The 12,440-nt window shown below is 35.3% G+C and overlaps 1 protein-coding gene across 2 annotated transcripts in view; it reads right to left on the minus strand.

Annotated features, from left to right (window-relative positions):
- Nucleotides 1-12,440, minus strand: part of LOC141538749 (uncharacterized) — a 50,608-nt gene that overhangs the window by 25,018 nt on the left and 13,150 nt on the right. The window contains exon 1 of one of the 2 annotated variants that reach the window (XM_074260513.1): nucleotides 42-278. The exons of the other annotated variant lie outside the window; for it this stretch is intronic. The gene's annotated coding sequence lies outside the window, so the exon portion shown is untranslated. Of the gene's footprint in view, nucleotides 1-41; nucleotides 279-12,440 lie in introns of those variants that run through there. 2 annotated transcript variants of the gene reach the window in all.

The following is a 12,440-nucleotide window of genomic DNA, read 5'->3' on the forward strand; positions in this document are numbered from 1 at the left end:
GCAGGTGCTGCTCCCGATAGATAAGGATCCGAGAGACTTACCTGGCCATGAGAAAATTTTTTTTTTTTGCAATTTGTCTTCCTTAAGTGAGTGACTCCTGACAAGCAGTGTCTGTTTTCCACGGAGAGAAAAGTCTTGTTCAGGTTTTCCAGCACTGTTAAGAAGATGAAACTCACGCATCTCTCTTTAAAAATCCAGCTTTAATTGCCAGTACAGCCTCCTGTTGTGGGCGAGCTGAGGAATAGGATCTCCTTTCCATTAAGTGCATTCAAATAAATGAAGGAAGGGAAGGAGGAGCTATGAGCTGAAGGATTAGTTAAACGCGGAGGTGGAGTCATTCAGGAGTTCCAGAATAGATTTTTTTTCCCCCTGAGTAGTATGCAACGAATTCTTAATAACATACAGAAAACATAGAGAATTATGGTAAATGTTGATGAGTATGGAGTGATTCTTCATTATTTGATTAAGGTTTTCACCTTTATATTAATTATGTAGTTTAGTTTTTTACAACCCAGATCTTTCCAGTCTCTTTCCTCCTAACCAGATAATACTTCCATGTCACAAAGATTAGCAAAATCAATCCTCTCACCAATTATGCCTGACAGAATTGCCTAACAGAATCCTAGAGCTTCTTACTTCTCTACAGATGATAGAGAAGCTTTCATCAACTGTCTTTTGAAACCAAGATTTTTTTCAACTAAGTTCAAAAACTTTCTATTGTTTTCATTTACATTAGTGTAATCTTTATACCTATACATATATATATATATATATATATATATATATATATATTTGTATATATTTCACCTGATTGTTCTTGTCTGGAATAATGACACAAGTTATTAAGGAAAGTCAGAGGAAAGAAAACTATACATGGATGATTTTGGACCAACAGAGGGCAGCTTGTGGTTTGATTAGAGAAATGAGATCCCAGAGCAGATAAAATAGGTACGGTACTGTGTATTTTCCCTTTTTTCAATTAGGTATTTCAGAAAGTGTAGTATTGGAGATTTGTGTCAGGTCTTCTCAAGACAAATTCCAATCAATTGGACAGAGTTTTCAGGTCATAAGTTCTACAGTAGAAAATGATGTTTGTCCAACTGATGAAACACTGAAAGGCAGGAAGATATTGAAAAAAAAAATTGCAGAGAGTTGATTACTGTCCTCCATTCCCAAAGAGAACCAAAATAACATCACTGCATTGGAGACAAAGTGTATCTGATTGTAACTGAGCAGAGGAATCCAATCTATAATAAGACTCTACCACAATCCAGCAGAAATAATCCACGTGAACATTTGGAATGGAGATGTCTCTAAATCTGCTCATCTCATTTCTTTTGAGCTACTACATTTCTCCTTCATTCACAGAGCACAGTGCCTTCATTTATGTAGGCACGACATCAATGTTTTCCATCTATTCCAAAATTCTTCAAAGAGACACTGAGAGTGTCTGTGTTGTTTCTTCTGAAACACTTGTATTAGTTCTCTGTAAAATGGTCTTTTAGATAAACATACATTTTGACATTCAAACAATATGATCAGCCCATTTGGAGTTGTGTTCTTTGCAATGCAGTTTGAATACTTGGTAATTTAGCTGGAGAAAGAAACTCAGTTATCTGTCAGGTAATCTTCAGAATCTTCCTAAGACAATTCAAATGGAAGCAATTCAGTTTCCTGGCATGCTGTTGGTATATTGTCCAGGTATTACAAGCATACAGTATAAGTTCATCACAATGATTCTACAGACTTTTAGTTTGGTAGCAGTCCCTCTTTTCTCTCACACTATCTTTTGGAGCTTTCCAAACACTGAGTTAGCTTGGTAATGCCAAGGGAAATGAACTTGGCTGGATATTCAAAATTTCTCCATTTGCTATAACCAATGGTTTCACATATGAATGATGTAATGCTAGCTGATGGAGAACCATTGTTTCCTTAGTGTTCATCGTTAGGCTAAAATCAGCACAAGCAGTAAGAGACTTGATCCATACTTTGCTGCATCTCATTCTCAAAGTGCATAGTAAAGAAACAAAGCCACTGATTGTACAAAGAGAGTTAGGGAGGTATTTGAGTTAATGCATAAATTATTTTCCTAGTTCTAATCACTTTACTTTGCAACAATCATGGAGGTCTAACCCCAGTTTCTTCTGAAATTATTCATTTCATCAATTCTTTTTTTTTTTCCCTACGGCAATTGGGGTTAACTGGGGTTAAGTGATTTGCTCAAGGTCACACAACTAGGAAGTATTAAGTGTCTGAGGCCAGATTTGAATTCATGTCCTCCTGACTTCAGGACTGGTGCTCTATCCACTGTGCCACTTAGCTGCCCCTCATCATTTTTTATTTAACAATAATATTCCACCATATTCATACAAAATGGTATGTTTAGCCTTTCCCCAATAGTGGCCTTTTCCTTATTCTACATTGGGGTTACTTTGAAAAGGATTATTATGACTTGGAAATATATTTAAAATGATTGTTCAAGTATAATCTGTATCAGATTGCTTGCTATCCTGTAGAGGGGGGAGGTAAAAGGAAGGGAAAAAATGGAACTGAAAATCTTACAAAAATGAAAGTTGGTTTTCTTTACTTGTAATTAGAAAAACAACATCTTTGAAATAAGAAAAAAGAAAATGAATCTTTAAAATTGTTTTTATATATAATTAGAAAAATAAAATATTATAAAAACAGTTATAAAAGTTAGATTTATATTTCCTCCAACTGTCCCTAATATTAAATTTTTAAAATTCAAGTTATGATTTTTTTCCTCCTCATTTTCCTTATTATTATTATTATTTTTTAAAGATAGTTATGCTATCCCTTGCTGTTTTCCCTTCTCTGATGGCTCTCTAATGGCCTCTTCTTATTTGTTACTCCTTTCCTTTGGAGATTTTATTATTTCCTTTTTCTCTCATGTTTTTATCTAGTAACATAATCTTCCTCCTGTTTTCTTTTTTTCCTTCTCAGTCAAGTAAGTTCCTCTTTCTTCTTTTCCATTCCACTACTCCTATTCATTAGTTGTTATTGTTTTTTATTTCATTTTTGCATCTATTTCAAAAAGGATTGCTCTTGCTGTCTTCATTATCCATCCTCTTTTTCCTTCTGTTCAGGATACTCATTCTCTGATTCATGATCCCTATCATTCTGGTCTCTGTTTTCTCTGTATTCTTTCCGAAAACAAAACTTCCAAGATATCCATTCTAGGGTCTCTCCTCTAGATGCTCACTGACATTGTTTTTTAGAGCTTATACTGTGGATTTTGCTTTCCCCCTGTATGTCACAGAACAATACCAACTATTAATGGTGTTGTATAAGGCACTGGCCTATAGTAGGGTCATCAACCATCTCTGGCTCTCCTTATGCAGCCCATCACTGATGTATAACTTTCTCTGATTACCTCCCCCCTCATATTTGCTTCAATATCTCCTTTCTGGGGTGAGTGCTCTTCTACTCCTTCATATGCCAGCTGCCCCCAGGAGTTTCAGATCTCTTCCTCACAAACACATATACATTTCTAATTATAAAAATAAGAAGATTTTTCAAGCACTAGATGTCCCAGACCTCACCCGGTATAATGTCCCCACCTCTTTTCATTAACCATCTTTCTTCATTCATAAAAGCATTCATCTATAGTACTCCCTCCCACCACCAAAGTAAGGCTTCTTTTGAAACCTCACCCTTTTCAGTCTTTCTCCCTCCTCCTCACCTACTCCCTTATAAACTCTTATCATAAAAGTCACTTTCTTCTTATTGCCAGGACTCATTTTGACCTTGTCACATCACAACTCCCCCCCTTCCCTCTTGCTTTTCGTGTATCTTCCCCTGTTATAATGTAGTCCTCCCCCCAATTTTTTTTTGATTCATCTATAGCCAGTGTCACCAGATTGTATCCATAACACCCAACCTATTTTTTTTTAATATCTCCACCAGTTTTCTGTCTTCACCTCTATCTCCTAAAGTATATTTAGAATGTACATTTATTGGTTTCTATTGTTGCTTCATTGGTGTTGCTGTTTTTGGTCTGTTGCATTTAATTAGTCTTCTGCTTTTTTGTTGTTTCATGTGTTCAAAAAGCAAATATCCCTTCAGTTCCAGTTTTGTTTTGTAGAAATATTTATAAACTCTTCTTTATTATTGAATTATCATCTTTTATCCTGTATGGTTAAGCTCATATTTACAGACTAAGTCACCCTGACCTTTGTTTTGAGCTCCATTGCTTTATAGAAGATATTATTAAATTCCCTCTTCCTTTTTAATGGTTGTAAAATAGTCTTGTATTATGTGAGTGTTTTTTCATTTGTACTTGAAAGCCTTTATCCTGATGGCTTGAAAAACGTGTTTCTGAAGAAGTTGTTAAATTTAATTCTTGTATCTTGGAGTTTGCAGTTTCAATTTTGTTTTATCCTCCTCTCCTCCTCCTCCCAGGGCAGGGGGAGGGGGTGATCTACGAATTCTTTCTATTAGAATCTCATTTTTTCTGTTTAGAAGTTCTGGGCAGTTTTTGTTGTGGTTGTTGTTGTTGTTTTTACTATTTCTTGCATTATGGTATTAAAAGTTTTCTCTCCTGAAATGTTGTTCTGGGAGACCTATGATCTTAGGTTGTCTCTATGTATTCTTTTGGATCAGTATATTTGCTTGTGTTATGAGTACATTTTCTTTTAGTTTTCTTTTGCTTCTTTTCTTTACTTCTGTGTATTTGAATTCCCAATTTATTGTTCTTCATTAAAATTTTCATTTGCAGATTCAAGTTTTTCTATTCTGCTCATTATTTTTTTCTGGGAGAGCCATGAATTCTGCTCTCATGATTCTCACTTATCTTTTAAACTACTCAGGAACAGTGTATTATAGTTCCATGTTCTCTCCAAATTCTACAGGGTTCTTTCTCTTAAGTATTGAATCATTTTCCCTTATTTCTCAGTATTTTTTTAAAGCATTCACTTTTAAAACGTTCAGTTACAAATTCTCTTCCCCTTTACCATATCATTGAGAAGTTCATATGAAAACTGATGTGAATACACAAGAAGAGAGCAATAAGGAAAATAAGGGGTGAAATACTGAAAGTATCAAAGATTCAAGAAAGAAGAAATATCAAAGCTCTTGAATATAAATAGAAAAATCAAAGGAAAATCAATAACAACAGAAGAAATATAGCCTCCATATATAGCAAACAAATTCAATTTATTCTATGAATAAATACTGCAAGATATAACCGATTGATAAGGGGTCAAATGATATAAACACTCAATTTTTAGAAGAATAAATCAAAGCTATAGAAATAGTCGTATTAAAATGTTCATATCCTTTGAGAAGGCAAGTAACATGATACTCATTACAAACTGTTCTCACTTTATATAAATTTAATTATGCAAATTTGATTTTACATAAATCCACATTCCAAAGAAACACATATGTTAATTTTTCTGTACAGTACTGTGCTCTTTCTCTTCATTCCTGCCACTTGGCTTGGTGTTCTGTGGCCTTTCACCTTTCTCCCCCCAAAAAACCATAGAACAACCTTCAAGTGAAAGTAGGACAGATATGGGATTGGTGAAGGGGAAAATCAGCCATTTTTCACACTACTACCAAATTATCTTCACACTTCTTGTGCCAAGGAAGGAAACCTTTGCCTACTTTGCCCACCCCATGTATCCAGCCCCAAGGGTCTTCCTTCAGTCCATCCATCCCTGACCCCATCTGTTGCTTGTTCTCTCCTATGTGTCTTTTCCCCATATACTTGCATCCTTCTCTTAAGCTGGTCCTACCCTTTTTTCCTCCTCCATGAACCAGTGGCTCCCTCACTCCCTTCCCCACTTCCAGGTACAAATTCATATTATATAAAAATTGCTTTATGTAGAGGTCTGTGGAATGATCCACTTCTATAAAATAAGAACTGTGTGTGTGTGTATAGTTATGCAAAACATATTTTCATATTAGCTATGTTGCAAAAAAAGAAAAAATAATAAAGATAAAAATAAACTTCAATCTGTATTCAGAGTCCATCAATTCTCTCTCTGGAGGTTTTTAATTTTTAATCATAAATTATTTGAAATTGTTGTGGATAACAATCACTCGTTCCATGTTCAGTTCTAACTGTTGCTTTTTGGGCCACAGATATGTTCCTCAGGAGACAAATAAGATGATCTGATATTCCCATCTTTTTCAGAATTTGCCACACTTTGGCCTACCTATGTAGCGTGCTGTCGTCTCCAGAAGCTGCCGGATCGCTCTCTGGGAAGAGATCTGCTGTGTCTACTCAAATCTCTCAGACAGATTCTTCTTCCTGTAGCGAACCGTTGTCTCCAGGTAGTTGCTGTTAACTCTTGTCCAGAGAAGTGACTTCCCTTCCTGCAGAGAGCTGACTTCCCTTCCTGCAGAGAGCTGCGTCAAGCAAGATGTAATGCAGAGTCTTCTCCTTGAATCTCCTCCAGCTCTTATCCTTCTCCATGTAGACTCACTTTCCAGGCCCACTGTTGCTTTTTATCCTCCCAGAGAATGGGCGTGGGATAATGCAAGGGCTTCTGGGAAGAACCACTTCAGCCAATGAGCTTGCTCCTTCTATCAAGTCAACCTGAGTTCTCACCTTGTAATTGTCCAGAAAACCTGAATTCTCACCTTGTCACTGTCCAGACAACCTGAGTTCTCACTTAGTAATCCTAACATACCTATACCAGATTTAAAACTATATTATAAAGCAGTGGTCATCCAAAACCATCTGGTACTGGCTAAGAAACAGAGAAGTTGATCAGTGGAATAGGTTAGGTTCACAGAATAAAATAGTCAATGACTATAGCAATCTATAGCAATTTGACAAACCCAAAGACTCCAGCTTTTGGGATAAAAATTCACTATTTGACAAAAACTGCTGGGAAAATTGGAAACTAGTATGGCAGAAAGTAGGCATAGACTCACACCTAACACCATATACCAAGATCAGATGGAAATGGGTTCATGATCTAGACATAAAGAATGATATTATAAACAAATTAGAAGAACATAGGATAGTTTACCTCTCAGATTTGTGGAGGAGGATGGTGTGACCAAAAAAGAATTAGAGATCATTATTGATCACAAAATATATAATTTTATGATTATATTAAGTTAAAAAGTTTTTGTACAAACAAAACTGATGCAGACAAGATTAGAAGGAAAGCAATAAACTGGGAAAACATTTTTACATCCAAAGGATCTGATAAAGGCCTCATTTCTATAGAGAATTGACTCAAATTTATAATAGTTCAAGCCATTCTCCAATTGATAAATGGTCCAAGGATATATGAATAGACAATTTTCAGATGAAGAAATTGAAACTATTTGTAATCACATGAAAAGGTGTTCAAAATCATTATTGATCAGAGAAATGCAAATCATGACAACTCTGAGATACCACTACACACCTGTCAGATTGGCTAAGATGACAGGAAACAAAAATGACCAATGTTGGAGGGGATGTGGGAAAACTGGGACACTGATGTATTGTTGGTGGAACTGTGAAAGAATCCGGACATTCTGGAGAGCAATTTGGAACTAAGCTCAAAAATTATCAAACTGTGTATAGCCTTTGATCCAGCAGTGTTTCTACTGGGATTATATCCCAAAGAGATAATAAAGGAGGGAAAGGGACCCACATGTGCAAAAATGTTTGTGGCATCCCTCTTTGTAGTGACTAGAAACTAGAAAACGAATGGATGCCCATCAATTGGAGAACAGCTGAATAAATTGTGGTATATGAATGTTATGGAATATTATTGTTCTGTAAGAAACGACCAGCAGAATGATTTCAGAAAGGCCTGGAAAGACCTACATGAACTGATGCTAAGTGAAATGAGCAACAACATGATGATCAATTCTGATGGATGTGGCTTTCTTCAACAATGAAAGGATTCAAACCAGTTTTACTTGTTCAGTGATGAAGAGAGAGAACCATGGTAACAGTGTAGAACACAACATAGCATTCTCACTCTGTTATTTGTTTGCATTTTGTTTTCTTTCTCAGTGTTTCTTTTCCTTACTTCTTGATCTGATTTTTCTTGTGCAGCAAGATAACTGTATAAATATGTATACATATTTAACATGTATTTCAACATATTTAACATGTATTGGACCACCTGCCAGCTAGGGGAGGGGGGAGGGGAAAATTTGGAATAAAAGGTTTTGCAAGGGTCAATGTTGGAAAAATTACCCATGCATATGTTTTGTAAATAAAAAGCTTTAATAATATAAAAAATTTGCCACACTTTGTTGTGATGCACACAATCAATATCTTTAGTGTAATCAATGAAGCAAAAGTAAATATTTTTCTGAAACTTCCTTGCTTTCTCCATAATCCAGTGAATATTGGCAAGTTGTTCTGACTCTTTGAAAACCATGTTCTCAATTCACATATTGCTAATTCTGGCTCCCAGAATTAAGTAATATGAATAACTTAAGATAAATTATTAAATTTTGAAGAGCCTTGGGTTCCTTATCTATAAAATGGGTCTAAATGATTTTTGTATAAGCTTACTCCACAGAGTTGTTGTGGGAATTAGATGAAAGAATTACTCATTAAAAACATTTTCTTCTTGAATGTTGTTTTTATTAAAATATGTGGTTTGGGCAGTTTTTGATTTGCTTTTTCAGTTCAAAGTAAAAATCGAACTATCTCAAAGCATTAAATTGGACCCCTTTGACATAAACAAGGAAAAAGAGAAAGAACATTTATGTCCTTATTCAGAAAACTTGAGGTTTAGTCTCAACTCTGCCACTATCTAGCTGTGTGATTTTAAGTAAATCATATCACCTCTCTGAACCTCAGTTTCCTAGATTATGAAATGAAATTGCAGGATAGAATAGTTTCTTAAGTCCTTTCCCAACATTGAAGTTCTATATTTTTATGCTTCTATTATTTTATCTGAATTTACAGGCAAAAATCCTTTAGGCTCTATCTCCCTATTGTTCTGTTATAAGAAATTATCTGTTAGGAAGTTTATTATGAGTTTTCCTTCCTCTAGAAGTTACAATAAATTTAACATTCATTGCCTTTATCCATTGCCTCTTCTCTCAGGATGTTAATCTTTTTGTGAAGTGAACCTATTTAGGACACTGTTGTTCATGAGAACAGACCACAAAATCAGAAATAGTTTTAGAAATAAATTTGTTGGGTTATTAGTAGGGCAGCTAAGTGGCACAATGGATAGAGTGCCAAGCCTAGAGTCAGGAAGACTCCTCATCTAGCCTCAGATACTTCCTAGCTATGTGACTTGGGCAAACTGCTCCTCTTAGTTTCTTCATCTGTAAAATGAGCTAGAGAAAGAAATATCCAAAATGCTCCAGTATCTTTGCCAAGGGAATCCAAATGAAGTCACAGAGGGTCATAAAGAGTCAGATCCAACCAAGAAATGACTAAATAATAACTAGGTAGAGAGATAGAAAGCTAGAATCTTTCCTCTCTATCAAACAACTTAACAAATTTCCTTCTCAAATAATTTTAGATTTTGGAATTTGGTCTTATGAATGATATTCTAAAGATTTCATACAACCACTCAACTTCCCTGGGCTGTTTCTGAGGTCAGCCTGACCACCAAAGTAAGTTTTTGGGGATTAGATGATTTTCTAGCTAAATTCAAAAAATCTTAATAAATGGTAAATAAAAATTCATAATATTAAGGGATCATAGCTACATAAGAAGCCTGGTCAGGACTATGGGTCTGTGTGTCCTTGAACAAAGAAAAAAAATTCCCTTTTTCTGGTACTTCTCAAAATGAAGTGGTTGGATTCAGTCACTAAGTTCTCTCTCAGTTTCAACATTCCATGGTTCTAAAACCTATTACTTGTTCAATGTGAGTTATTCCTGAGTCATAAATAGAGACCTGTCCTGAGGCCAGAGTCTGGCTCTGAAATGGGAAAGTCAGAAGCCGGCCACATTCTGATCAATGCTGTTTTGCCCAGTGTGCTAAGGTAGGAAGTCAATGGAATGGGAAAAAGAAAAGCCAGGACCAGTGCAAATAAGTGAAGACTATGGAAACTGGAATGTCCAAAAGGATAATGGGATGCCTTGATCAATAGCAGGCTCTTCAATATCAGGAGATGCCAAAAGGTAGAAGGTAACTTGTTGGAGATATTTAAACAGGGATTTCAGTTTTTGTATGAATTATCTTAAATGACTTCTCTGGTCTCTTTTTACACTGAGAGTCATTCCATAGGCTTTAGGGAAAAGGACAGCTATTCAGAGGCTCTGGTTCTATTCTGATTTCTCTTAGGTAATATTAGCTAAAGAATTTATTTAGTGCTTTATGGTTCACAAAGCTCTTTACAAACATTTATCCTTATAACAACTTGTGGGGTAGGAACTATCACTAAGCCCATTTTATAGTTGAGGAAACTGAGGCAGCCAGAAGTTAAATAACTTGTCCAGAGTCACATAGCTAGTTAGCATTTGAGGCCACATTTGAACTTAGGTCATAAATAGCACAACCTAGCTGCCTCATAAATCACAAGGAAGTGATTTATGCCCTAGAGTGTTGGTCTATAGTTTAGAGTAGAAGCAAGAGATTGCTTGGAAAGAACAAAGTTCAATGGGAAGAAAAAGATACAGACGGACCTTCTCATATGATCCAATGACCAATGAAAAACTGGAAAATCAAGGGAGGCACATTTATAGAGATCAGCTGATATATAAAGAGATGCTAAGTATTATAGCAAAACAACAGCTATAACAACTTCACAGTTTATGGCTTGAATGCCACAAGACCAAAAATCACTGAGTCAAAAAAAAACTGAGATGAGGTAATGTCTACTTATGCAAAGAAGACTATCACTTGGGTATTCATTGGGTCAGATAGGGATAGAGTCAGACGTGAATGAGAAATGGACATATAAAATCTAAACAAGGTGTTATGGAGAAGAAAAAGAATTCCAGGGCTTTGGAGGAGTTTCAACTAACAGTCAATGAGTCAATAAGCACTTATTGACTCATTGACTGTTAGTTGAAACTCCTTATTGACTCATTGACTGTTAGTTGAAACTCCTCCAAAGCCCTGGAATTCTTTTATTCCAGGGTTTATGCTAAGCACTGAGGATAGCAAAGTTTATATAGTTTGTTTATATTTGTATAATTTTAAATGATAGATTTTAATATAACTAATGGTGTTTATAATTTACTTTTTTACTATAAAATATGTTTTTATTCACATAATTTTACATATTATGTAGACCATGGTGCATCTCAACTACTCAGTGCTGATGTAGCCTCCACTAATTAGTGATGAAGACATGATACTAAAGAGAAAGGCTGAACACTTCCATAGTGTTCTCAACGGATCATCATCAAGCAATGCTGAAGATATTGACTGTTTACCTCAAGTTTAAATCAATCACTCCTAGTTGAAGTTCCAACTGAAGAAGATAGCCATTGAACTGCTTTCATATGGTAAAGAAACAAGTGTTAATTCTATTCTGAGGAATAGTCAGGAAAAATTCTAGAATGAGAATAAAAATCTATATACAACATTTATGGATCTGACCAAGGCTTTTGATACTGTCAGTCATGAAAGTTTATGGAAAATTATGTCAAAATTCTGTTGCCCATAACAGAAATATAGTTCTCAAGAGTTCATTTCTTTTTACCTTTTTATGCTTCTCTTTGGAGGTCATATTTTTTAGCTTTTTGTCTTTTCATCAGAAATAAATAGAATTCACCAGTTTCACTGAATGTCCATCTTCTTCCCTGAAAGAAAATGCTCAGTTTGGCAGGATAATTTATTCTTGGCTGTATTCCAAGTTCCTTTGCCTTTCAGAATATCAGATTCCAGGCCTTTAGATCATTTAAAATGGAAGTTGCTACGTCCTGCATAATCCCCATTGTGGGTCCTCAGTATTTGAATTGTTTCTTTCTGATTGCTTAATAATATTTTTTTCTTAGTCCCATAGTTCTGAAATTTAGCCACGATATTCCTTGGAGTTTTTAATCAACATACTAATCTCATGATGGTATGCTTGACCAGGTTTCTCAAACTTTCCCAGTTACCAACAGCATGAAACAAGGCTGTGTGCTTGTTTCCATGCTTTTTAGCATGATGTTTTCAGCCATGTTATCAAATGCCTTAAATGAAGACAAACATGGAATCAAAGTCAGCTACTGAACTACTGGTAATTTCTTCAACTTGAAAAAGGCTACAAGTCAAAACTAAAATGGAGAGAGTGAATATTGGTGCATGATTTTTTGTTTGCAAATAACTGTGCACTCAGTGCAATCTCTGAAGCTGAGATGCAACAAAGTATAGATCAATTCTTTGTTGCTTGTGCTAATTTTGACCTAACAATTAACATCAAGAAAACATCAGCCAGCAGCATATCATCTATTTGTAGAACCATCACTTACAGTAAATGGTGAAGTTTTGAATGCTATGGAAAAAAATAAATAAAAGAGTGGGAGAGGAGAAGTATTAGACTGACTACCAAACTGA

The sequence above is a fragment of the Sminthopsis crassicaudata genome, chromosome 4 (assembly GCF_048593235.1).
Source record: "Sminthopsis crassicaudata isolate SCR6 chromosome 4, ASM4859323v1, whole genome shotgun sequence".
NCBI classification, from domain to species: Eukaryota; Metazoa; Chordata; class Mammalia; order Dasyuromorphia; family Dasyuridae; genus Sminthopsis; species Sminthopsis crassicaudata.